Source organism: Cydia amplana, chromosome 2 (genome assembly GCF_948474715.1).
Source record: "Cydia amplana chromosome 2, ilCydAmpl1.1, whole genome shotgun sequence".
Classification (NCBI taxonomy): Eukaryota; Metazoa; Arthropoda; class Insecta; order Lepidoptera; family Tortricidae; genus Cydia; species Cydia amplana.
This window is the reverse complement of record NC_086070.1, coordinates 15174852-15202546: the sequence shown is the minus strand read 5'-3', so window position 1 is coordinate 15202546 and position 27695 is coordinate 15174852. Positions and strand designations below refer to the sequence as shown.

The 27695-nt window shown below is 36.9% G+C and overlaps 1 protein-coding gene, 1 long non-coding RNA gene and 1 other non-coding gene across 4 annotated transcripts in view; 2 read left to right on the top strand and 1 right to left on the bottom strand.

The window, feature by feature from the left end:
* Positions 1–27695, bottom strand: part of LOC134658508 (uncharacterized) — a 121544-nt gene that overhangs the window by 67879 nt on the left and 25970 nt on the right. The gene's annotated exons all lie outside the window — the stretch shown is intronic.
* LOC134658847 (uncharacterized) overlaps positions 557–27695 on the top strand; it is a 367332-nt gene continuing 340193 nt past the window's right edge. Inside the window, exon 1 of the long non-coding RNA XR_010097746.1 lies at positions 557–631. This is a non-coding gene — a long non-coding RNA (uncharacterized LOC134658847). The remainder of the gene's footprint in view (positions 632–27695) is intronic.
* Trnad-auc (transfer RNA aspartic acid (anticodon AUC)) lies at positions 27603–27675 on the top strand. Its single transcript has one exon. It is a non-coding gene; the product is annotated as a tRNA-Asp (tRNA).

Here is a 27695-nt window from a genome sequence, read left to right as displayed (position 1 = left end):
GTAGAATATATTTTTCACACTTATAAGTAAAAACCAAAACCGATACGCGATTGGGATACGCTCTTTTTGTATGGGATACAAAAAAAAATTCTCCTGGGTCACCAAGAAAAATCGACATATTAAAATAATTCAGTTCGTTTTTAAGTTCTAGTCAGATTGACTTTTTGGTTATTTGAGATAAATTACAATAACGCTTAGATTTGAAAAACATGATTTTCTATTTTGTTGCGATCGACCCGGGTAATAAAAATACGGCGAATTTGAACTTTTGTTTGTTGTCGTTGTAAAATGTATTAAAAAATAATGTAGGCACCCCTGACAATTGAAATTCAAAATTATCCAGAAAAAGCGGCCAAGTGCGTGTCGGACTCGCCCATGAAGGATTCCGTATTTAGGGGATTTATGACGTATTAAAAAAAACTACTTACTAGATCTTGTTCAAACCAATTTTCGGTGGAAGTTTGCATGGTAATGTACATCATATATTTTTTTTTAGTTTTATCATTCTCTTATTTTAGAAGTTACAGGGGGGGGGGGGCACATTTTACCACTTTGGAATATCATTTTTGAAGACCTATCCATAGATACCCCACACGTATGGGTTTGATGAAAAACATTTTTTTGAGTTTCAGTTCTAAGTATGGGGAACCCCCAAAAAAATTTTTTTTTTCTATTTTTGTGTGAAAATCTTAATGCGGTTCACAGAATACATCTACTTACCAAGTTTCAACAGTATAGTTCTTATAGTTTCGGAAAAAAGTGGCTGTGACATACGGACGGACAGACGGACAGACAGACAGACAGACATGACGAATCTATAAGGGTTCCGTTTTTTGCCATTTGGCTACGGAACCCTAAAAATGAGTGTTTCAAAAAGGCACCCTGTATTCATTACATACCTAAATAATCTCTTATTCAATAAAACATATAATTACTAAACACTGTGATTTATTTCAAATAAATGCAAATCGATCGGATAAAAGATATTAATACCTACCTATACAACAATGAATACGAGTACAGTCAGCTGCAATAATATGTTACACACCGAAGGCCGTTTTGCGGTAGATCATGTTAGATCTTATTTGTAGAGCCATAAGAGCGTGTCACATACATATTTTTGCGGCCGTCGAAGAGTAACATATTATTGCAGGTGACTATACCTATGAAAAATTCGAGGGTTAAAAAGCATTTCAACCAAAGCATTTATAATAATAACGACTATGGACGCCTGCAACCCCAGGGGTATTGTAACCCCATAACAATAAGGTTGAAATTTGCAATTAGTGACCGCAAAGTCAGGTGAGCGTAATCAAGTAGGTAAATCTGTTTTCATCATATTTTATCAAAAATAATCTCTTTTCTGTTCTTGTGCTATTTTCTTATTATCAATACTCTTAACTTATATGCTATATACGCTGCTGCTTCTATGCTGTTAACATCTTCCAAAACAACAATAAATATTCAGGTTTATTAATTAATTATTTTATTGTTTGCTATTATGAACAAGTAACAACGCCATCTGTTTCAATTTTTTCCGAATTTAAGTTTCTGGCCGACCGCAGCGACCGCGTATAATGGTAGTTAACTTCTGTAACGTTAGATGGTGCTAAAAGGTCACACAAACTTCACGTGCGGCGCGAAGCGTTTCCATGTGTGCGTGTTAGCGGGGAGGGAAGAACTCTAGGGCGTGGTTTACGAAGCGCCAGACGCGGCTGCAGTAGGCCCTTAACCATACAAAATAATTCGGCCCGCAAAGCAATACAACACACAAGTTACGGGATACGAGCTTTTTAGTAACTGTCGACGCTTTTGGCAGTTACTATTAAAAAGCTCGTATCTCCTAATGTCATGTCATCGTATGGCTCTTAATGTTTGCAGTACATTGCTGCTCGAAATGCTCGAAATAATTAAAAAAAAAATTACGGGTCATAATTAAGTGTAACTTAAAAAAAACTTGATTAATGAATAGACGGATAAATTATATAATTATCTGGTTTAATTAATGGCCCGTAATGGATTGCCAGCACACTGTATTAACATTAACAAACTTTTAGCAAATCAACCTATTGTTGCTAACTACAATAATAGTGTCGTTACAACAAACGTGATTTTTGACCGAAGTTAAGCAACGTCGGTCGGGGTCAGTACTCGGATGGGTGACCGTTTTTTTGCTTGTTTTGCTCTATTTTTTGTTGATGGTGCGGAACCCTCCGTGCGCGAGTCCGACTCGCACTTGGCCGGTTTTTTTCTTATAAGTTATCGTCTCATTGGCTCTTCTGGGTATATTATATACCATAATGGTTAGTTTATTATTTAAATGCTAGAGCGAATATTCAAATGAGCATGAGAATTAAATCGTATGCAGATGTTTCAGCCAAAACCAATGCTATTAATAATATATTAGGGAACCCATTTAGATTATTGTTGTAGTGCCTTTTAAGCTGTTAAATATTATATTCACGATTATTGTTTGAAAGGGTCTGGTGTCGTACTCTAGATATTGTGGGTTTTAACAAAGAGATATCCGAATACGATGCATAGTTAGGGGAAAGGGAGATGAAACTGTACGGAGAGTAAAACCAGATAGCTCTAAGTTTCACTTTCTAACTAACTATCGTTTTTAGAGTTGGTTTATTTTATCAGCACGTATACTGTACACATGAATGATATCTGAATTATATAGGTAATTTAGTTTTTATGCGTCTCGCTTGTGCTAATACAAATGTACGAAAAAGTACGAGTGAAGTGCACGATAGCAAAATTTGATGTCAGTGTCTGTATATATTAATTAGGTATATTAAAAACGGGTCACTCACGTATTTTAAGTCGAAAACGCTCGACATGTTTCACTCCGTACCGACCCGATACATACGTACGTAGGGATGCGTGAGTGACCCGATTTAATATATTTAATATGTCTGTGTCTCACGGAAGTTTTGTTAGGGCGAGCGAAGCGAGCCCTATCACTATTCGACAAACTATGCATTCTTGTGGTACACTTTACGGAAAAACTACTGCACTGTTAGGTTTGAGATTTAACATAGTAATTTAAATTCATGTCTAGATGTGTTATCAAACATAAAAATATCATTTTATAAACCTAAAAAAATAAAATAATGTAATAACACTTTGTATTACTACTAGCGCCATCTGTTGGCAAAATAATGAATTAACATTCGTGCTAATTTTAATTATTTATTTCTCTAACAGATGGCGTTAGGTAGTAAATAAATAAATATATATTGGACATTCTTATACAAATTGACTAAGCCCCAGAAAAGCTCAAGAAGGTTTGTGTTGTGGGTACTCAAACAACGATATCTATGTGGTGTTTTCAATTTCAATAATGTCGATGGCACTTACGCCATTAACAACGATGAATACAAAAGTGGGTTAACATTTTGGATTCAGACCCACCTCGCCTCGCTTGGTTTGATTCCCAATTTAGCAATTAAGTTTCTGTGAATACCTACTAGAATAATCAATCTTGCTGTATATTTGTCGCAGTATTACATTACGGCTAGCCGTTTTCAAAAACAAGGGCGTTTTGAAATGCGGCGGTTTAACGATTAGCCGGATTGAATGCGGCTGAATGAGAATCCGCCGAAAATGCCGGAATGTATTCGGCGCCATACGTTCTTCAACATAGCTAGCCGTAATGTATTACAGCGAGTCATTAGCCGCCGCTTTGACAGTTTTTAGTTCCCATTTGTAGCACTCGTGGCGCTGCCTGACATAACAACAACAAACTATGAAAAACGCTGGGGTGTCCATCAAATCTGGAGTTCGTCGGACTGTTTCTTTAAAAAAAACATTTCCTTCGCAAGTTAACTAGACGGAGCCCCGCGAAGCGGGGCTCCTATTTCTGAGCGGTTTGCCCTTCGGGCATCTGAAGCTACCTAACGAACCTAACCTACCTACCTATTGATTTAGTGAGACGTCCGTGAAAACATTACACTTTGGGGAAAAAGCGTAGGTAGGTAAGTAGGTTAGGTTCGTTAGGTAGCTTCAGATGCCCGAAGGGGAAACCGCCCTTTGCGGGGCTCCGTCTATTTACGAAATGTTTTGGAAAAGAAACACATGTAGTTCGGTGGGACCATGGTAAAAATAAATTAAATTGCAAATATTGTCAAACTCCGGTTACGTAGGTGACCGAAAGAACTGGTCACTCTACAATCTAAATAGTAGTACGATGCGGCTAAACGTAGGCCGCCTTATTGAAGAACGTATCGCAATGACAAACCGGCTACTCATCGAACCGCCGCATTTCAAAACGCCCCTGTTTTTGAAAACGGCTAGCCGTAATGTAATACGGCGGATTATACGATCTGACTACGACATATATTATTCACTGCGGAGGTCAATTCACTCGTATGTTTTGTGACGCTCATGAACTGATCAGTCATGTTGTGTTAGCAAACTTAAATCGGGTATTTTCAGTTCGAGAAACAGTTTTGGTGCCATTTATTTATTACGTAAGGCGATTTTGAGGTGAAGGAGGGTCAAACATATCTTATTTTTTCATTTTTTTCTTACTTGGGGGAGGGAGGGGGTTTTCATAGTTCTTACTCATTTTTTCCTTTGGATTCTTATGTAATATATGGTAATATAGGGGGCGGGAGGGGGGGGGGGGGGTCCGCTTATTCTTATTATTTCTTACATAGGGGAGGGAGGGGGTCAAAAACTGGCAAAAATTGTCTTACGTAATTAATGAATGGCGCCTTTAGTGTTACTATTGCTTGGAACTTCTAAAATTATAAATAAAGTTTAGATCATATATTAGTACAAACTTCAGTGACATAGGGCCGATACACGACTACAACTTGTATGTAACTGCAACATATATAGACATACGCTGTTTTGGACTTCCGACTCGTCATGTGATCACTGGGTAGACCAGTTAAGTACCCAAGATAGCTGATGCTGAACCCTGACAGTACCTAGTGGAGCCATAGATGTAAGTAAAATGAGGTAGATATGGTACCAAGCGCACGATCGTGAGCCATTAAATATAGGTTACGAAACCTATATTTAGTTAGTCGTATGGGTGACGCCAACCTCTGTCAAGTTGTCAAAATCGTTGGATCAAATTTTAGTTTTGTCAACTATGAACGTCACACGTCTACATAAAGGTCATTGAGTGGAGCTCGGGTTTTATACCACAGCACACGCTGTTTTGGTCATGCAACTCGTCTTGAGTACTTAGGAAAGTAGTACCCAAGCCCAAGATAGAGCTGATGCTGAACCTTGGCTGTACCTAGTGGAACTCAGGTTTGGTGCAACACAGGGACACGCTGTCTTAGTCAATCGACACGTCTTTATGAGCACTCGGAAGAGCAATACCCAAGATAGAGCTGATGCTGAACCTTGGCTGTACCTAGTGGAACTCAGGTTTGATGCAACATAGCACACGCTGTTTTGGCCATCCGACTCGTCTCGATGAGCACTTAGGAGAGTAGTACCCAAGATAAAGCTGATGCTGAACCCTGGCTGTGCTTATTGGAACTCAGGTTTGGTGCAACGTAGGTACACGCTGTTTTGGTCATCTGACACGTCTTGATGAGCACTTAGAAGAGCAGTACCTAAGATAGAGCTGATGCTGAACCCTAGCTGTACCTAGTGGAACTGTGTGTGTGTGTGTGTGTGTGTGTGTGTGTGTGTGTTATTGTGTGGTGTGGACGCAAAAATTAAATTCAAGGACACTGGCTCGCTGACCCAACGTTATGTAGGAAAGCCAGTTGGCTTCCTTACAACAAGTACTGGACGACCGTGTAGGATGTAATGAGAGCTTATGAAATTGTATATTACGTGTGGATGATATTGGCAATTTGATTTTGTCGTCTGGACACGTTTTTAATGGACAAAGTAAAAGCTGTGACAGACAAGCGTACCGGACAGCAACCGGGGTCCGGTTAGTATATTTCTTTCTTGCTCTCACTTATAATATAAAGCTGCGTTCTTAACGGACTTATTACGTACCCACTCGATCGAACATGAAACAAGCCTCGGATTGGATCAAAGTCGCGATCTGGTACGTTTAGGTAGAAAAACTCCGCGAGCCCTTACAAAGCTCTGCTTTTTGCTAGTTATTAAAAGTGTCAGTATATGTATGTTCGAATTGGCCTGTTGGTTGTGTATAGGTAATTAATATGTTCAGATTCTTTCCGTCTAACATTATTGTAGAAACGACCTGATGTAGAACATTGAACAATAAATAATAAAATTAAAATGGTAAAAATCGAATTGAATATCCCCTTCACAACAACAAACGCAAAAACTATTAAAAGTACAAGCATTTTAAAAGTGAATTGATTATTTAGTACGACATGCCACCGGAAATTGAACGGAAAAGGTTCATATTCGAGTTAATTAAATAATTTTACGCTGCGAGAGTTTTGCAGAAAATTAAGTCGAAAATTCTGGAACAGAATTATTGTAGGGCATTTTATTTCATATATTGTCGTTGGTCTGAAATATTTATATTACATTGTTCAAATGTTCTAGAGCTTCATTAACGATGTCTACGTAGGTTTTTTAACGATTTATACACAGACAAACGTGGAGGCTTTTGTAACATCATATATTCTGGCCGCCAGATGCTAATTATAATCACACGGTGTATTTAACCTTTTGGACGCCAATGACCGATATATCCGCACCGTAGGTTCAACGCCAAAAACCGATTAATCGGTCACAGACCACAGAGCAACATAGACCTACGTGCATATGCATAAAATTCAATTTCAGTTATGACACTTCGGTGACGTGGCGTCAGCGTGACAGCTTTTGTGTTTGACACGGCGTCTGAAAGGTTAATTTATGATAGATACACATATTTTCTTCGTGAACTTACTATAAAGATAACCGGATATTAAGTTACTGGATTTAGTTTGAAATTACTGCCAAATAATAAATAAACCGGGATGATTGGTAAGATCGTACAGCAATTAGGCTGCTGGCTTTCGGGAGCTGTGGCGGCACAGCGAGTTGCGAAAACGTAGTTACATTAAATTTCTTAACGTTTAATAACGATTAAAGTCAGAATAGACACTTAGACTTGCCAAAAAAACTGAAAGCTCAGTAAGTAACCCTTTAATAACTCTTAAGTACAACTTATTCTTATCCAAGAATCGAAATAGAAACATTAAAGGTTCTACTTTGCTACGAGCGACTTAAAAAGGTATGACAATGTAGGCCGCGGCTCACGAATAATAAAAAATGTCTTCCGGCAAGAAACTTAAGCGAAAAAATTGCGCTCATATTTCAAGAGTTGAAATTAGATAGGCTAAGGACACTTATAAAGTCCCTTTTAGGGCCCGGATAAGAAATTGCTCCGCACAATTTCACAGAATGTTGATGACGATTTGATTTTTTTTCGGTTGTTGTAGAATTGGGCCGCTTCCAGGGTTTTGGAAAAACAATTATAATAAGGTGCTGGGGCGTATTTTTTCCGGTTCTGCGTTTTCTTATGTTTTGATATAATTTGACATAATTATAGATCTGTGTGATAAGAAGTAGAAAATGATTTGAAGAAATGACTTTGTTTAATTATGATGATTTTAAATGTTTTTCCGGCAAACGCACGTTATACATTAGCTGTAGCGTTGATTCAATAAAATATAACTACGCATTACGTTTATACTAGATACGTAGTTTGATGTTAAGTAAGACAGTTAGTAAAAATCCGTATTAAAAATATAACACTTTTTATACCTACTTTTGCTTTGCAGGCTGCACATATGACACATTAACCAAACGATAAGGTTTTCAAAGATGAAATATAAATTATAAAATCAAGGGATAAATATTAATGGACGATTTTGCGATAATTCTGTATTGGAGTTTTACATTAATTGCCAGATTGATTAAGATAAAATTTAATATACCTAGTTCAAATGACGCTTATGGTAATGATAATTATTTATAATTAAACGGATTTTGTTCAAATCAAACCTAAACAAATAATTAGTGTGTTACAATTTTTATTACTATTTTATAATATTAGTAATCATCATTTAGATACATATACCTTACTAAAGGCTTACACCGCTTGCACATTAGTAAAATTTAATTTCATTAGGCTTCTGCTGTTGTTTTGCATTAAGAAATAGCTTAATAATGACAAGCTACAACAAATTTATATATTTTATTAGGAAATATTCCTTTTTAGCTGTTGTATTATGAGAAAAAAATAACGCCTCAGTAAAAAAAATGTGCTTTATTATAAACAAAATTATATGTTATAAAAACAGCAGCGGCAGCTCTCAGCAGCGGCCTCGACCCATTTTATGTGTACAAAAGTTTATTTATTTCTAGTGAGTTTCATATATCACGGCTGTCACGACAGCTCTACAATATTTCTGTTATATTTATATCATAATATGTTTTCAGGTGTAGAGGTTAGCGGCTCTTACAATGCATCAAAGTAATAAAAAAGCGGCCAAGTGCGAGTCGGACTCGCACATGAAGGGTTCCGTATTTAGGCGATTTATGACGTATAAAAAAAAACTACTTATTAGATCTCGTTCAAACCAATTTTCGGTGGAAGTTTACATGGTAATGTACATCATATATTTTTTTTAGTTTTATCATTCTCTTATTTTAGAAGTTACAGGGGGGGGGGGACACACATTTTACCACTTTGGAAGTGTCTCTCGCGCAAACTATTCAGTTTAGAAAAAAATGATATTAGAAACCTCAATATCATTTTGAAGACCTATCCATAGATACCCCACACGTATGGGTTTGATGAAAAAAAAATTTTGAGTTTCAGTTCGAAGTATGGGGAACCCCAAAAATTTATTGTTTTTTTTCTATTTTTGTGTGAAAATCTTAATGCGGTTCACAGAATACATCTACTAACCAAGTTTCAACAGTATAGTTCTTATAGTTTCGGAGATAAGTGGCTGTGACATACGGACGGACAGACAGACGGACAGACGGACAGACAGACAGACATGACGAATCTATAAGGGTTCCGTTTTTTGCCATTTGGCTACGGAACCCTAAAAAAGGCTATGTACACGTGTGTAGTATAAAGTATGCTACCTATATTGCTCGTCATGTTTACCTACTCGTATATAATATAAATCGACGTTAGTGAGTAGATACAAAATGACGGGCTGGCCCCAAAATGTCTATAGGAATAATGAAAGCTCATTAGCTCATAACAAACCTCGCGGCAGATTGTAAATTATAATACATATAGGAATCGATTTTCTGGTTCTAAGGAAGATTAAATTTGAAGGGTACTCCGTTGTATTTCTCCTGGTCGCTGGGGTCCATCCTGGGGGACCAAAGGGACCTACGGGAGTGGATGGGGGAAAAGGAAAATCGATTTAAGTACTTATAAAAACGGTTTTATTTTTCTTTATCCATCGGTCGTATCATAGAGAAATATAATAAGCATAGATTGCTCACTCCATACTCTTAGTCGACGTCTAGCATCGAGTAGCGGAATTATCAGTTCCGCTACATATTTAATACTAGATGTCACGAGGGTCGCGACTCACGAAAATTGTATCGCTCAACAATTTACAACTAATATTAAGTACAAGCAGAAGGAGTTGAAAATAGAGTTCAGGTTTATCTGGTTATCATATTCGCTCAAACTTGTTGAGCTTTAAACTTTTTTTTCGTCGCAAACATCTATAGTCAAGTAGAAGTACTGATAATTCCGCTGCTCGATGCTAGATGTCGACTACGAAACTAATAGGCGTTTTGGTACCAAAACTGATGTATGGAGTGGGCACTCTATGTACTTTTTTCTCTATGGTCGTATTCAGTCAATAGCAAAAAAAGCAAAAATGTAACCCTTAGGGTAACATTCCATTTCTGACTGCAGCTGCACTACTACTACTGTCACCTTTAAACTCGTAGTTTTGTCATGATTGTCTTTCTGTTCTTCTGTCTGTCCATCTATCCGTTTGTGTGCCCGTCCATCTGTTTGTATGTCACATCCATTTTACGCAGTAACTATTTGGCGTATGTTAATAAATTTCCAATTTGAGGTGTTATTTTATATGCTGCCTCTTAATAATGCTTCATACGTAGTACCTACGTACCTCGAAATCGAAATGTATATCGGCTGAAACTTAATTTAACCGCACTCGTCAATTATAAAACTTCTCAAGTACTTACATTAAATTCTATTACTCGACTAGGATTATGACATCCTACATGATCAATATTTTTTTCCTCCAACACAATCTGGTTCATCGCATCGCTGTATTGTGAAAAAAGTTTCCCTTTATGGGTGCAAACAAGTTTTGAAAGGTTTATATGGCCCATTCTTTGAGATTGGTCAGACTCTCTCTTGATTTATTAAATTTTGGGCACAATTAAGAGTTAAAATAAGACTAGGTACTATCCCCAGCTACCTCACTTTCGGTTCAGTTCGGGATGTATTATAAATTCACTATACTTACGCGATATAATCTATTTTTTTTATAGTTTTATTACCTGATAAAAGAATTGTCTGCTGTTTTGACCCTAAGGAAATATTACCTACTCAATTATATGAACATGGCTGACAGCAGTGTACTTTTTACAATTCTGAGTCAGGTTTACCAGTCTTAGGGTCAATTTTCCATAGCTATAAATTAGCTCATAGCAAAAGAAAAGTCTAAACTTATCCCTCTGTCCCCAGTTAACCCCATTGACATTTAAGTAGAACTTGTAATATGAAAACTCTTTTTTATGTTTAAAAAAAAATTAAAATTAAAACCTCCCTGAAAAAAAAAATATTAACGGCCCGATTCGGATTTTGTAATAGACATGCATCTGTTAGATATCTTTTAGACATCGCCAAGATACGATAACAATATGTTTAAGATCTAACCTGTCAAATTTGACATTTCCGCGATTCTGGAGATACTCTTGAACGATTTCCGCAAGATATTACTTAGAGATCTTTTTTTTTTTTTTAATTTTTTATTCATGATAAACTAACATACATTTTATAAACTAGCAAAAAGCAGAGCTTTGTAAGGGCTCGCGGAGTTTTTCTACCTAAACGTACCGGACCGCGACTTTGATCCAGTTTGAGTCTTGTTCCATGTTCGATCGATAAGTGAGAGCAAATAGAAATATACTTACCTACTATTTGGACCCCGGGCGCTGTCCGGTACGCCTGTCTGTTACAACTTTTACTTTGTCCATTAGAAACCTGTCATCATCTTCCTCGCGTTGTCCCGGCATTTTGCCACGGCTCATGGGAGCCTGGGGTCCGCTTGGCAACTAATCCCAGTAATTGGCGTGGGCACTAGTTTTACGAAAGCGACTGCCATCTGACCTTCCAACCCAGAGGGTAAACTAGGCCCGCATTGGGATTAGTCCGGTTTCCTCACGATGTTTTCCTTCACCGAAAAGCGACTGGTAAATATCAAATGATATTTCGTACATAAGTTCCGAAAAACTCATTGGTACGAGCCGGGGTTCGAACCAGCGACCTCCGGATTGCAAGTCGCACGCTCTTACCGCTAGGCCACCAGCGCTTCCGCGCTTCTAATTGTCCATTAGAAACCTGTGCAGACGACAAAATCAAATTGCCAATATCATCCACACGTAATATACAATTTCATTAGCGCTTACTACATCGTACACGGTCGCCCAGTACTTTTTGCAAGGAAGCCTTCCTACATAATGTTGGTCAGCGAGCCAATGTCCTTGAATTTATTTATGCGTCCACACCACACAATTGAGCGTAAAACTATCCCGTCTGGACACCTACTGGCGGTAATCATGCTGCTCCGCAGATAAACTTACGTATAATTTGCTCTCTTACGTGCTCATCAAGACGAGTGAGATGTCCAAAACAGCGTGTGCCTATGTTGCAACAAACGTGAGTTCCACTAAATACTGCCAGGGTTCAGCTACAGCTCTATCGTGAGTATCGAAACAGCTCTATCGTGAGAGATTGTGCCTATATTGTATAAAACCCCAGCTCCACTAGGTACTGCCAGAGTTCAGCATCAGCTACCTTGGGTACTACCCTACCAAGTGATCATCATGACGAGTCGGATGTCCAAAACAGCGTGTGCCTATGTTGCACCAAACTCGAGCTGCACTAGGTACTGCCAGGGTGAACCCTGAAGCATCAGCTCTATCTTGGGTACTACTCTCCTAAGTGCTCATCAATACGAGTGAGATAACCAAAACATCGTGTGCCTATATTGCGACAAACCTGAGTTCCACTAAATACTGCCCGGTTCAGCTACAGCTCTATTATGGGTATCTCCCAAGTGCTCAAAAAAACAAGTCGGATGACCAAAACAGCGTTTGCCTATGTTGCACCAAACCTGAGTTCCAATAGGTACTGCCAGGGTTCAGCATCAGCTCTATCTTGGGTACTGCTCTCCCAAGTGCTCATTCTGACGAGTCGGATGTCTAAAACAGCGTGTATCTATGTTACACCAAACCTGAGTTCTACTAGGTTTAGCATCAGCTCTATCTTGGGTACTACTCTCCTAAGTGCTCATCAAGACGAGTCGGATGACCAAAACAGCGTGTGCATATGTTGTATTAAACCCGAGCTCCACTCGGTACTGCCAGGGTTCAGCATCAGCTATCTTGTGTACTGCTCTACCAAGTGATCACCATGACGAGTCGGATGTCCAACCCAGTGTGTGTATATGTTGCACCGAACTTGAGTTCCGCTAGGTACAGCCAGGGTTCAGCATCAGCTCTATCGTACTGCTCTCCCAAGTGCTCATCAAGACGTGTCGAATTACTAAAACAGCGTGTGCCTATGTTGCACCAAACCTGAGTTCCACTAGGTACTGCCAGGGTTCTGGGTCATTTTGTTGAACTGCACGCCGACGTTGCAATTGGCGTGCAGTCGGCGTGCAGTTTCCATACAAGTTGCAGTCGGGTTGTAGTCCGTCTGTATCGGCCCTAAATCACGGCCTAATATGCTTATCTTTATTTATAATTTTGGCAGTTCCAAGCAATAGTAACACTAAAACTGTTTCTCGAACTGAAAATACCCGATTTAAGTTTGCTAACACAACATGACTGATCAGTTCATCGGCGTCACAAAACATGCGAGTAAATTGACCTCCGCAGTGAATATACAGCAAGATTGAATGTTCCAGTATTCAGAGAAACTTAATTGCTAAATTGGGAATCAAACCGAGCGGTCGAGATGGGTCAGAAAAGTCAGAATCTAAAATTTTAACCCTATTTTGTATTCATCGTTGTTAGCACATAGTACATTAGCACGAATTTTAATTCATAATTTTTCTAACAGATGGCGCTAGTAGTAATACAAAGTGTTTTTCCTTTATTTTATTTTTTTAGGTTTATAAAATGATATTTTTATGTTTGATAACACATCTAGACATGAATTTAAATTACTATGTTAAATTTCAAACCTATAAGTGCGATAGTTTTTCCGTAAAGTGTACCACAAGAATGCATAGTTTGTCGAATAGTGATAGGGCTCGCTTCGCTCGCCCTAATTACGTAAAACTCGCCAAACTGTGGAGTTTGATGGCGAGGTACGCTCTTTTTTTATGCTAATAACTTAACCTATTTGGGTCAAACCCGTTTTATAGTATCTAATTCACATCTAATAGATATCTAACACGATCTATCGTAAAAGTGACATTGGTTGCCCGAATTGCGCTGCAAAAGAGAACTAGTTGAAATCTAAACTATAACGTATCTAGAATGGATCTAGTACGTGTCGTCTCTTGTGAATATCTTGAAGTTCGAATACGGCAGTATTACTCATTTACAGGAGAATCTGTATTGACTTGACCTAATTAGGTAATCGAAGTTTTGTGGGAAAGTGATTGATTATTTGGACAGAAGATTGATCACTTGACTTGGTAAAACCCTTTTAGGTATACCACAACTGTGGTAATTGGTAGGCTTTGTAGCAGTTAACATTATTATTATATAGTTATAAAAGTGTTAAGCGTGTCTTTATAGAATTACAGTACAGACAAAATAGGAACTTACAAATTGCACGCTACAAATTAATTCAATGCAACACATTACGGTGTAGTTTTCAAAATATAGTCGATGATTATCCAGTGGTTCAATTGTCTCGGTCTACCCAAGACATATTGCCAAGCCAAGTTAACGTAGTATTGCTACATTTGCTACATTTCTGCTTGCATTAAATAAGGGGTAATGTCAAATGTGGACTTTCATGTTCAGACACTTGAATTTAACACGACAATTTAATCAGCATTAAGATACTCTTATTTAAGTAATGCACTCCCCTTATTTAGAACACTTTCAATAAGCCAGGCCATTATTTTTAACAAAATAAGACAAGGATAGATCAGTACCAGAAAATCTCACATAGCCTGTGTAAAATATTCTGCTAGGTTGCATCTTTTGGCAGGACAACTTGAAATTCAGCGCAGGCAGCGCAAGTATGTCGCTTTACGTATTTCGGAAAGGTTTGCATTTTGCGATACAAGCAAACTCAACAAAGGATAGTTGCTTCCGATTTGTTCATTCGTATTTTCTTGTAGATTTGGAAGTACAGAAATACTGAGATTGTTGCGCTCAACTATTTAAAAGAGACTACCTGTCTATAGCCAGGCTGTGTTGAATGTTAATAATGACTAAGCAAGCAGTTATTTTATTTTAAATGTATTCCTATAAATAATTTAAAGAATACATTCGGTGTTAGCAAAAGCGGAATAAGTTCTCTTGTATTTTAACAAAATAACTTTTTAAGAAGTTTCATATTACTATCTTAAAGTAAAACTTGTACCACATAAAAAATATACTAGTTGTATTTTATTAAATCGCGTCTTATTTCTTGTACACATTATAAATGTAAATTTACTTTTATTGTAAACAACGAATTTGGTGGGGTCCGCAATAAAGAGTATTGTATTGTATTGTATAGTATTGTAACCTGATTAGCAAAATTATACTTTCTAGTTTGTGTAGTTTCGGCTCTGCGTTTATGAATCGGTCAGTCATTATCGGTATATGCATTCAAAAGGTAAAAAAAAACTTCATTTGTTCTTGAAAAGTTCATAAAAGTACCAATGTCATATTTATACCATAAGTTAGGATTAAACACTCATCTCATGATTACGAATGGTGGCATTACATCGTTTCCTCTTCTTCCAGAACCTTCTTAATATTCTATCCACCTCCTTTCTCGATAGTTATGGATATACCGATGCCACGAGCTATTTGCATAATATTAAAACAAGAATACGCTCCGAGAATTATCTTATTGCATTCTTGACCTTAATATTTAATATGGTTTCTGAATGAATAAGGTTTCCTTAAGAAAGCTTTTACTTTATACCAACAGTCAGGTTTTTTAAATGGATTTTCTTTAATGTACCTATACTTGTTTGTTATAGCTCCTTTGTAGCTTTGTATATTTGGCGTTAACGTAATATTTTCATAAAATACGAATTCGTTTCAGACGATTTATGTAATTTATTGCAATCTATAATTTCCGTGTCTCGTTTTCTGGGCGCGGAAATTAGTATTTACATATCATATATATGTATTTTGTTAATTAACTGCTATCACTAGGTGTATTATAGGTCTATTGGTGTTATTTAGGTCATATACATTGGACCAATTACAATTGAATTATTTATTATACGAAATTTAATTGATAATCAGTTTTTATTTTCATATAACAATTCTAATAATAACCAGACTCATTAAAGAAACAAAACATTTCATAAATATTATGCATTAATAGTAGGTAGTTCTACTACTATTACAAAATAAACTGCGATGATGTTTTTAAAAGTTGGATGAAGATGGTTGTTTTGATCCCTTTATCGTTAACTCCTAATCCGTTCACCACCAACTCGTACAACAACAATTGTAATCTCTCAGAGACACTGAAATACGTAGGTACATGCCTACTTTAAATCTTTCACGAATTATTTTGCTCTTAAAGAGATTTTTATTTGGCTTAGTTTTGCTACTTCCTCCATTTGTTATTGGGGTAGCAGTGAAATACTTCTGCTACTATTTGTATATCACAAACATTCAAATGAATGCGAGATACAAACCCGCATTTGCATACATTACAATATCCAATGATAACCGTTTGTCCATTGTCGTCCTGCATGAAAACTAAATCGCATCGTCGATATGATCGCCAGAGAGGATTACCGCAATAACTTCTCCAAGCTATATCGCTCGAAAATTCCGTTTAGAAATTTGCGTATTCACGGAAAATTAGGGTAAATAGTCGGGCTATCTTTTATTAGGGTTTTATTTAAGGATATACTTTGAAAGTTTTTTCAGTAAATCTAGTGAAAAAGGGTTTTGCTGTACATGGTAAACTATATTGGCTTAGTGTTGCGTATCTCAAAAGGTAACAAAAAATTTAAACCTTTTGCTCGTCTCTCTTAAACATACTTATTATGTGCTCAGATACTTTTTTTATAAGCCCGGCCGCTATTGCCGTCTTCAAAACGTCGTAGGTATAACGCTTAAGTATACGCCATTTAAAAGAAGTGCTACCAAATAGCCACACTATAGTACTGAACTCATTAGTCAAGGGGTTTTAAATGAAATCAACGGTTTTCTTTTAAATTGGCAATTTTCACGCAACTAATTATCAGTTTTCGAGTGTCGGACCCAAGCAAGAATTTATTAAAATTACTCTGGTTTTCGTGTCTTTTTATGTAGGTTGCCCCTAAAAGACACTTCGAGCTGTAATTAAAAATCAAAAGTCATCAAAGAGTTTAACGGGAAAATTGAAAAGTTGCCATTTACATGGTTTTGCATGTCAAAGGAATTTCGTCACTCTGTGATATTGAATTAGATTTATGGCAGCTATTTTGTAAGAGACTTAAAAAAGAGGAGTGTAGGTATCTATAAAACGTGCGTATTTTTTTTAAGAAAATTCATTAGAGGTACTATTTGTGACACATTCTTTACTGCGGGACTAATATATGAACTCGTTGTTCTGACTGATGCGCATACAATAGCAGGATTTCTAACAATACGACAGGGACACGCATTAGGTACTTTGGAAATTAAATATTTGAATAGTATGTGAGTGTGGTATGTCTGTACGTATACGCCTGTGTGTGTTCAAGTTCCTTAGAGCAGTCAGCCGCCGCGGGGTCAGCTAATTTCATTATTTTATATTCTGGGTAATACACTTTGACAAATGTTTCTATATAGGTAAAGGGGCCCACTGATTAACAGTCCGCCGGACGGTAGCAGCCTGTCAGTTAGAACAAAAAGTTGACAGTTCCGAACAACTGACAGGCCGATACCGTCCGGCGGACTGTTAATCAGTGGGCCCCATAAGTAATGACGGCAATGACAGCTACCTTTTAATCTATATATATAAATGTATATGTATACGCCTATACGTTGCTTCGCAGCTAAGCCGCCCGGATGAAAATGAAACTGAATCTAACTCAACCTATTTACAGTGGATCAACAAATCGTTTCACAAATCCCCCTATCTTCGACCACTCAGCAACTCATCCGCGTCAGCATCCAATCTGGCTAAAATGGTCCGCGCAAAAACTACCCCGTTCACTCACACTTACTCTTGTAAATGTACTCGAGACACATAAACTTTTATGTGTTTATGCGAGCATCGGTTTATTGTCAGCGGCGACAGTGTGGCGATGCCGTTTGATTCAGTCACCTACCTACCTAATAAGTTCTTCCGTGATTCGGTTATGAATCCATATTTTGTGTCTGGTTGCTAGAGTTTTATTTGAATACGTAGAAAGGTTTTTTGTTTCGTCTTTAGTCCAACAAAGTTAAGTAAACATTACTAAATGTGGACGGATTAGATACCACGTTAGACTGATGATATTTATTTACTATCTAACTACATGGATGCAAAAAAACTTGGACGTTGTACATACCTAGTTAGGTAATAGTCGAATTGGCTCGTTAGGACACCATATCGTTGCCGTAAACTTATTGTTCTATTTATGTACTTCTTTTTTTAATTTTCTAGTAAATACGCATTTCTATCGATTAGGGTATTTAAACAGAGAGAAAGACGAACTAGATAATCAGATTGAATTATTTAAAATATTACCCACTTTTAAAAATCCATCGAAGTAGGAAAGTTTTTAACGATGAAACTTAGAGGCCTAATTAGGTAAAAAAGGCCATATAACTTACGCCGAAAAATATTTGACAGATGATTAATTAAAGTGTGTCAAAGGACTGTCCCATTTCAAACATAGACAGAGCGAATCATACTATCTTTTTCTTACACTAGTACTAGCACCCAAAAGAAAAGGATGAGTATAGTTTTTTTTTTGGTTCCTATTTACTGACAAATTGGTTTGACCATCTATATGTGTCACATATTTTATGTAATAAAATCTATGGGCAAACTAAACTATTTAATCAATATACCTAACTGGCGACCCGCCCCGGCTTTGCAGGGGTTAACAAATTATACATAAACCTTCCTCTTGAATCACTCTACCTATTTAAAAAAATCGCATCGAAATTCGTTGCGGAATTTTAAAGATCTAAGCATACATAGAATCAGACAGCGGGGAGCGACTTTGTTTTATACTACGTAATGATGCCAAACGGTCAACTCATTCTGGTTCATCCTGTACTCGAAAATGGTAAACCAAAACTGGTACTGTAAGTTTGAAAAACCTGTAAAGTAGGAATCGCCTTGCCTCCCACGCGCTGACGGCTACCGTTATCAGCTACTGCGTAAATTGAAAGCCACGGTATTTGGTAAGCCAATATTGGCAGAGGCGAGCAGCAAATGTTTGGCTCTGAGACTTACGCATACAATATCATGTGCAAATGAAATACCTCCTGTGTCTCAAAGGGGCAAAGGGGTGTTATAGGTACCTAAGGCAATTTCATTGCAATATAAATTTTCGGTACCTAAGTTACTAGGTATATTGCACACAAACGAGTTTTAATAATTACTTTATTATGCTTCGATATAAATTAAAAGTGGAAAAATTCACTGTCTTGGGTGGGACTTGAACCCACGACCACTGGATCACTAGTACAGTGCTCTGCCATCTGAGCTACCAAGACCTCTGAACCCTGGTAGCCGTTTTAGAAGTGTAGGACTCTTACGGTAGATGTCACTAAGAGCCTCCCTAGGGCTCATATATGGTGGAAATATTCGCTGAATTGGGTACGGTCTTGGTAGCTCAGATGGCAGAGCACTGTACTAGTGATCCAGTGGTCGTGGGTTCAAGTCCCACCCAAGAGAGTGAATTTTTCCACTTTTAATTTATTTCGAAGCTTAATAGCATCGTTTGCAGACGTTTCTGCTTAATATAAAATTAATTACTTTATTGCTTACAAACTTATAATCAAACCGACAGAAGGTAAACCGAAACATGTGTATCCTCGCCCACATCTTATATATAGGTATTTGCAGCCACCTGGTAGGTCTCGGCAACTAAGTTCGTAGAGCGGCGACCTTGTATCATTGAGGCACGAGTTTGAATCTCGTCCGAAGCAGTGAAATTACCTATTTTGTTTTCATTTGGAACGTTTTATACTTGCTTTAAACAACTTTCATAAGAATATTTAAACATTTTGAATATTGTATAATTCAATTTCTCCATGAACAAGGTGAGGTAAGCAATGTTTATTAAACAGAACATATTAAAGAGGTTAGAATGGCTATCGCGCGCAGTTAGTATCGGAACCGGTGTCGCCGCTCGTTCCTCTCCAAATTTACTAACACTCGCGCAACGGTAGTAAAAACTAGCTAGCGCCTTGTGTGCGTGGTGAATGGATACGCCTCCTTTAGACGGATTTGATGTCTGGCTTCTTAATCTGAACGTTATTGTGGCGCAAAAAGGCATGATTACTTCGTTTTTCGGTCAGCGCGGGCGAGTAGCATGCGAGCATTTGCTCAAAACCGCGGCGACACGTACCCTGCTCGCATCGCCATTCTAACCTTATTACTTGTTCTGTGGTTTATTATATAATTAATGTCATTATTCGCAACAGCATCGTACGTAAATTTGTAGGTAATACAGAAACACCGCTTCTTAACGAGTCAGCCATTAAGTTGAATTTAACATTTGCTAAGTTAAATTCACGTGGCTTCTCTTTATAGCTAATTGACAATTATTTTGCTTATATAGTTCCAGTCTGAGGTTACGCTCATTAGTATACAGTTTGGTAAATTATTTGAGATGAAATCTAACAAAGACTTCATCTCAAATAATCGTTGCTATTCGAATTTCCTTGCTAGAGTGGAAATTTAAATGGAATGTGTTTTTTTATTAAAAATATAAGTAATTATCTTAGGATTTGCAATCGACAAAAAAATATAACACATATAAGTAACTTTATGCGCCTTTGTCACATGCAACACCGGTTATTTTAATCGATAAGTATTTAACTAGCTTGCAATAATACCAGTAATGAGAGTACGAAAAAAGCCTTTTAAATGCTAATTCCTTTGACACTAAAGCTAGAACTCGTCTCGATGCCTTTTTAAAGTCAAAAACAATTTAACTGTCTGCTGTCTGGAACAGAAACTAATTTAGTTTCAGGACAAGAACCGACTGCAAGTTTTAGGAAATAAAGGGGATTAACCTTTTGAATGTTACTGAAAGCACGTTGAAATTCACAGTTGTGTGATGTTGGTAAAGTAATAGTCATATTATTTTAAAACTACCTTCCGCCCGAGAATTCGTTGCGTATTGAATAGTGGTAAAAATGGTTTAAACCTAATTTTCACATCCTTTAGGATTAAATTTCAAAAAATCATTTCTTTGTGTCGAATATTCTATTTTAATTTTATTTTATTTATTAAAAATTACACATAAATTAATAGTACAACACCAAAGCACTTATCTGGTATATTACATATTAAAATTTAAAAAATATTAATACTTATAACAATGTGATCAGGGACGCATTTTAACATCATATTATTTATCTATTATGCACCTTATCAGTTTCCTGTAAAATACACCAGCACTATCAGCACGTATTAGGTATGTGTAACAAATTTCGAGGTTCAACGACTTACTATGTTGATATAAAATATACTAACCGTTGATATAAAATATACTCGAGGGCCAAAAAAAAAACCTGCAGTTTAACAATTCGCAATAGATTAGCTAAAACTTATGTTATAGTGGTATCTATTTGACACAGTTTTTTGGATGTGCTCGGCTTACGACTGCTCCGAGCAATCACTCAAGAGTTCAAAAGTCCCATGCGTTAAGTAGAATCCGTCCGTAATAAAAACATCATCAATATTAGTTGATAGAAAAACATTTTATACACTGGACTATTGCATTGGATTAGGTTTGTGGATATTATATTTCTGTTTGTAAATCTAGAAATATAATATTCACAGTTCGGTTCAAAAGTATTTGTTACACTCTGATTATTTTAAATATCAAAACATAATATCTTGTTTTGTAGAGCTAGTTCTATTACCTATCTATTCTGTGGGAATATAGTGGCAGTTAAATATTGAATGGCATGATGTAACCAGTTCGGAAAAAGATCACTTAAACGAGTTAGAGACACTTTGTTGCTTCTGGCATTCTCACACGGCATGTTTGAAGTGAAATTGGATTTCACTGATACAATAAGAACGTTACGTACTCGTAAGGTGTCAAACTTTACCTTATTCAAGTCAAGTATAATAAACTCATAGCTTGAAATTACGACACGTTTGTCCGCTTTTAGGGATGCTAAAAGTTCACTCAAGTTTAATAGAAACGTGCGTGGATGTAACTTTGTAGTAGCTTTTTCTGTTCATGCCTATTTTCATTTCCTAAGTAGGTACGTAACTTGAACATACTTGTAGAATATTTATCAGCAATGAAACATAATACGACGTCGCATAGCCTACGTGACCCGAGATGACGTAAGGATTCTAATGATATGATGTAAATCAGTTAATGAATTCAGAAGTTATTATGGACGTTATGGTGCAATATGGAAACTCAGATGCATACAAACATTAACCCTGAAAACAATGCACTCCTTTGTTTGGTAGTCGTGCAAAAATATTAACCCTGAAACAATACACTCCTTTTTTGGCAGTCGTGTAAAAACATTACCCTGAAAACAATACACTCCTTTTTTTGCTAGTCGTGTAAAAACATTAACCCTAAAAACAACACACTCCTTTTTTTTTGGCAGTCGTGTAAAAATATTAACCCTGAAAAGAATAAACAATAAATAACTTCTCTGCTATTATATATATAAACTTCAATTTGGGATGAAGCAACTGAAACAAGTATTACTTTACTTACTTAAAATACCCTTGCGAGGTCTAAAACGTATTAGTTTTTGCCAGCTACCTACAATTTCTGATAACGTAAAAAAAAACCGGCCAAGTGCGAGTCGGACTCGCGCACGGAGGGTTCCACATCATCAACAAAAAATAGAGCAAAACAAGCAAAAAAAAACGGTCACCCATCCAAGTACTGACCCCGCCCGACGTTGCTTAACTTCGGTCAAAAATCACGTTTGTTGTATGGGAGCCCCACTTAAATCTTTATTTTATTCTGTTTTTAGTATTTGTTGTTATAGCGGCAACAGAAATACATCATTTGTGAAAATTTCAACTGTCTAGCTATCACGGTTCGTGAGATACAGCCTGGTGACAGACGGACGGACGGACGGACGGACGGACGGACGGACGGACGGACAGCGGAGTCTTAGTAATAGGGTCCCATTTTTACCCTTTGGGTACGGAACCCTAAAAAGCTACATATTTGTCGCCTTTGACCTCTCCACTAATACCCCCTCCTCCCTCCCGGCGGGAGCGCCGTCGGCGGCCTCTGGACTCACACATAGAAATGCTATTGGTTAGCGTTTTATTAATAGTTACCGTAAAATGGGGTGAGTAGGGTTCGCGGGGAGAGTTGGGTTATGAATGGGGAGAGAAGGGATGAAAGGGGGGTGAGATGGGATTTTAAGGCTACTGCTACAAAAATAATGTATTCCAATTTAAAATCGAGCTATAGTAATACTCATAATAAAAAAACTCGATCCAACAATCTTCCAAAATCACCTTTGTATGAAATCCCATCTCACCCCAATTACGAGGGACTACGGGGTGAGGTGGGACATCCTGTTTATCGTAAAAGTTATGAAATGGAACCCAAAATAAAATAAAAACTAAAATACAAACGCCCGGAACACTTTATATACACCATTCAGTTTACATATCTAAAAATAAAATGTTATCGAGGTTTGAATGTCAGTTAGGCCCCTACTCAGCCCATTGTAGGGTACCTACTTATGAGAAAAACCTTTTTGTATACGGATTAAATATAGCGTAAAGTAAATTTGACACTTCAGCAGTCGCTAAGAGGTCTGCCGGACCCGGTGGCCTTCATTATGAACTTTAACTTGTTCGTTAGGTATTTCACGAGGATGTCGGTCTAGTAAATACGAGTACCTTCACGTGAAAGTTCGTTGCGTCGATTCGTCGCGATCACGAGCTAAGGACGTCTGAAGTGCATATCGGTCTGTTAGACCCGATAGCGACCGTTTACGGATGTAAACATTTTTAAATCCTGAGGGCCTACCGCGAACCACGTTGGACGTGTTGCCTCCCTGTCACACTTACGTACGAATTTACAAGTGCGATAGAGAGGCAACACTTCGAACGTGGTTCGCGGTAGGCCCTCTGAGTCCACTAGACCCATGGCCGACTTATTAGTTTTTTAGGGTTCGGTACCTCAAAAGGAAAAAACGGAACCCTTATAGGATCACTGGTGCGTCTGTCGTCCGTCCGTCTGTCCGTCTGTCACAGCCTATTTTCGCCGAAACTACTGGACCAATTAAGTTGAAATTTGGTCCAGATATTTAGGTTTGTGACCCAAAGACGGACATGTAACGGAAATAAATAAATTTCAAATATCCTGGAGGCCATTTTTGGGGGGTAAATGAGAAAATGAAAAAAAAGTTTTGCAAACTATATCATGTTACATATCAAATAAAAGAGCTCATTGAACAATCTCAAATATATTTTTTTTATAATTTTAGGATAAAAAGTTTAACATTTATTCGAGAAAATAGGCAAAAAATGACCATTCCCCTTTATCTCCGAAACTACTGTCTAAAATTTTGAAAAAATACAAAAAGTAGTTCTTTACCTATAGATGACAGGAAAACCTATTAGAAGTTTGCAGTCAAGCGTTTTGATCCGACCCCTACGGGTTTTTTACAGAAATTTCACTCGCGTTTCACATAAAAAAATGCATCGTTAAAAATTGTGTAATGTGCGGAACCCTTGGAACGGGAGTCCGACTCGCACTTCGCCGGTTTTTTGTATTTATTTATTGTATTATGTAGATTAAATAATTTAATTAAAGTTAATTAATTAAAGTATTTAGATTTTTGGTTTTAATTAGTCACACTACTTATTACTATGTATATAAATTATAAAATGAAATTAGATGTCATAATATATAGCCAGCAACATGCTGAGATGGGGCCATTTTGTGACACTTTATTTTCACTGTGTTCTTTTTGTGTAATTATGTGTACCTATTGTCTGTGTGTTTTCGAATAAAAAACTATTCTATTCTATATAGTATAGCATAGTAGCGCCAGTACTTCAACCTCATGGTAAGATTTTGCCAAGAGCAGGAAATTAGTGAAGATAAATGCGCCCGCCTGACGAATGATAATTACGTAGGTTAAGAAGACAATCGCGAGATATATCTGAAGGACAAAGAGTAATTGATATTAGATGAGGCGGCCAGGGAGGTTTTTCTAACGGAGCGGACGTACTTAGGTGAAAGGGGCTGGAGATGGATGTAGCGGGGGAAAAGTAGCAAATTAATCACTGTTAAACGTTTAGATAAATTGGTAGTAGGTATAATTTTCTTTTGGTAAATGTGACATCTATTTGTGTAGTAGTAACGCATAAATCATGACATGAAGAAAATTTAAAATAGGTTATGTGCACGTTATGTGTGCCTATCGAATCATCATGTTTTTACTTAATTATGCACAATATTTAGGTTATTTATTTGTGCAGGTTACTTTGTATTTTCTTACATCCGTGCATAAATTCAACGGGGAACCCACAGGAGTTGAATTCAAATTTGAAAATTAATATAATATACATACCACATAAATAATGACTTTTTTTAGTCTTTATTATTATATATACTTGTGGACATTTCTACATTTCTAGGTATATAAAAACAAAAATAATACCTACCTACTAAATAAACTAAAAATATCTACCTATCCTATATACACATATTTACAAATAAAAAATGGGAGCTAGCTCGGCGCTGGATGGTAGGGTGCCCAGAAGGCTGGTGGCGTTGCCGATTCGTTGGGCAAGGAAGTAACCAGCCCTCTGGTCACCCGTAGCATCAGTCAGACGCTTCGCTAGCTCCTTAATATTAAATTACTACTGTAAATAATCCACTAAATATTTCTTAATCCCGTAGACGTCATCCACTAAGTGAGATGTTTTACTCTTAGCAATTTTGAAAAAAAAAAAATACATACCAGCATTGTTGTAGCTGATTGCTTAATTCATTTTTTTAAGTTTTCTTTTTATAAAACCGTACTTAGGTATATAAAAATATATCTGATATTATAATATTATATTCCTCAATTACATCCGTTATTCAATGACAGCATAAATGACATTCAATTTTTAAATAAAACACGAATTTACTTATATAAAATAAATAAAGAAATGAAATGTATTTAATTACTTAGTTTTCTAGTTAAACAATAACTAATAAAATCAAATACGAAAAGAAAATCGCCTGAACTGTTATCGTCTTTTGAAGTTAAATAGTAGTAGGTACCAAATATAATAAAGATTTGTCAATTTTATGGTAGAAATAAAGGTACCTACAAGTTTTTATTATACAATGACACATTCCTGTCCTAGTTTTAACAAATTCATCAATATCTTTATTTTGCATCTAGTTAGCATTTGCGATAGGAACTTACAAAAACTCAGGAGTATTCACATAATCATTACATAAATATGTATAGGTACTTTGACATTCAACATGAATTTCGCAACAAAACAGCGCTTAATCACTTAAGGCGGGGTAAGTATCCGCTGCTTTAGGATCCTTCAGGCTCCATGTAGCCTAGGCAGAACTAATTGTTGGAAAATGGAGCATTGTACCAATAAGTCGAATTAAATAATAATAACAAACCGACTGTGGTTACATGAACATAAATTTTGGTGCCAAAATCCGCTATTAAGATCTTAGAGTATCCTATAAAAACAGACATCGCTTTTTGTTTCCTGTCACTAAGAGAATTAGAAGGGTAATGTCGAAAAGTGGTTTTAGGGGATTTTTAATATATATATATTGATACAAAATTAATGGGTACGTTCGATGTAAGTACTTCATCAACTAAAATAAAGCCTTTAATCTTGGAGTTGCCAGTATTACTGGCTTATGAAAATACAATATCGAGTTATGCTGACCTCCGCCTAAAGTGGACCATTCAATAGGGATTGACCGCGATCCCAATCCGTTCAGTCAATACCGCGAGCCTATAATATTCTATATAAACCATTGCAAATGGGGAAGCTAGTTTTTGGTTCCATTGTTTGAAATGTAGACGACAATTAGTTAATGGCAACGACAGAAACACAGCTAGAATATATAAATAAAGCTAGAGGAATAGAGGTTCATACAATTAAGTCAAGTCGGAATAGTGTCTGTTAACACAGGAGCTAGTTTTAAAAGGCGCAAAATATATAACTCAACATTATGCGTCGTTGCGCGGTCGAACGAGCTTTCTTAATTTTATTTGACGATGTAAGGCCCACTTGCACCATCCCACTAACCCGGGGTCAAGCGGTTAAACCGTTAACCCAGTGTCAAATTGTACTGGTAACCATGGTAACTCAGAGTTTAACCGGTTAACCCCTGGTTAGTGGAATGGTGCAAGTGGTTCTAAGTAAAATAAATGGATTATTCTGCTCGCCATATTATGTTTTGCTCTTAAAATTCGCTTATGTTTTAACAACATCGCTTCGCCGCTTTCCGCGTGTAAAATACTCGGTGTTTTATTTTTATAATGCATTACGTTTGGAAACAAACACAATGACATAGGTACTCGTACCTACACAAAACAAAACAGTAGCGGTATTTTAATCTCTGTTATTGATAATGTTATTAATATGTTATCTGTACATCACAACCGCACTTACATACCGATTAGCCCTAGTGAGATGCACATATATTACATTAATAACATATCTGCATTTATCTGCCCAAATACACATTACAATCGTATGTACAGTCAGCATCTAAGGTAGAGCGGATCAAACCAAGCGTCCAAAGTATATTCACTAATAGCGTTATTAACAAAAAGAGACATCTGTGTATATGTAGAACAATTAGAATGTGACAGAAACTTTTGAACGCAAACTGCAGAGATAATAAAATAGGTATAGTTTGAAGAGAATTCCCAGATGTCAGATATTTTAATTTTTAACAAGCAGAAACGTCTGCGAACGATGCTATTAATTAAAATTAGTATGGGTAGCACATCGTAACTGGTGAATTTCCAATATGACTTGGAACTCCGGTAGCCGTTTAAGAAGTGTAACACTCTTACGGTAGATGTCGCTACGGTCCCCTTGACCCATAATATGGTGGAAAGATTTGCTGGCTATGGATGAGGTCTTGGTGGCTCAGATGGCAGAGCGCTGGAGTATCGATCCAGAGGCCGTGAGTTCAAGTCTCACCCAAGACAGTAATTTTTCCACTTTTAAA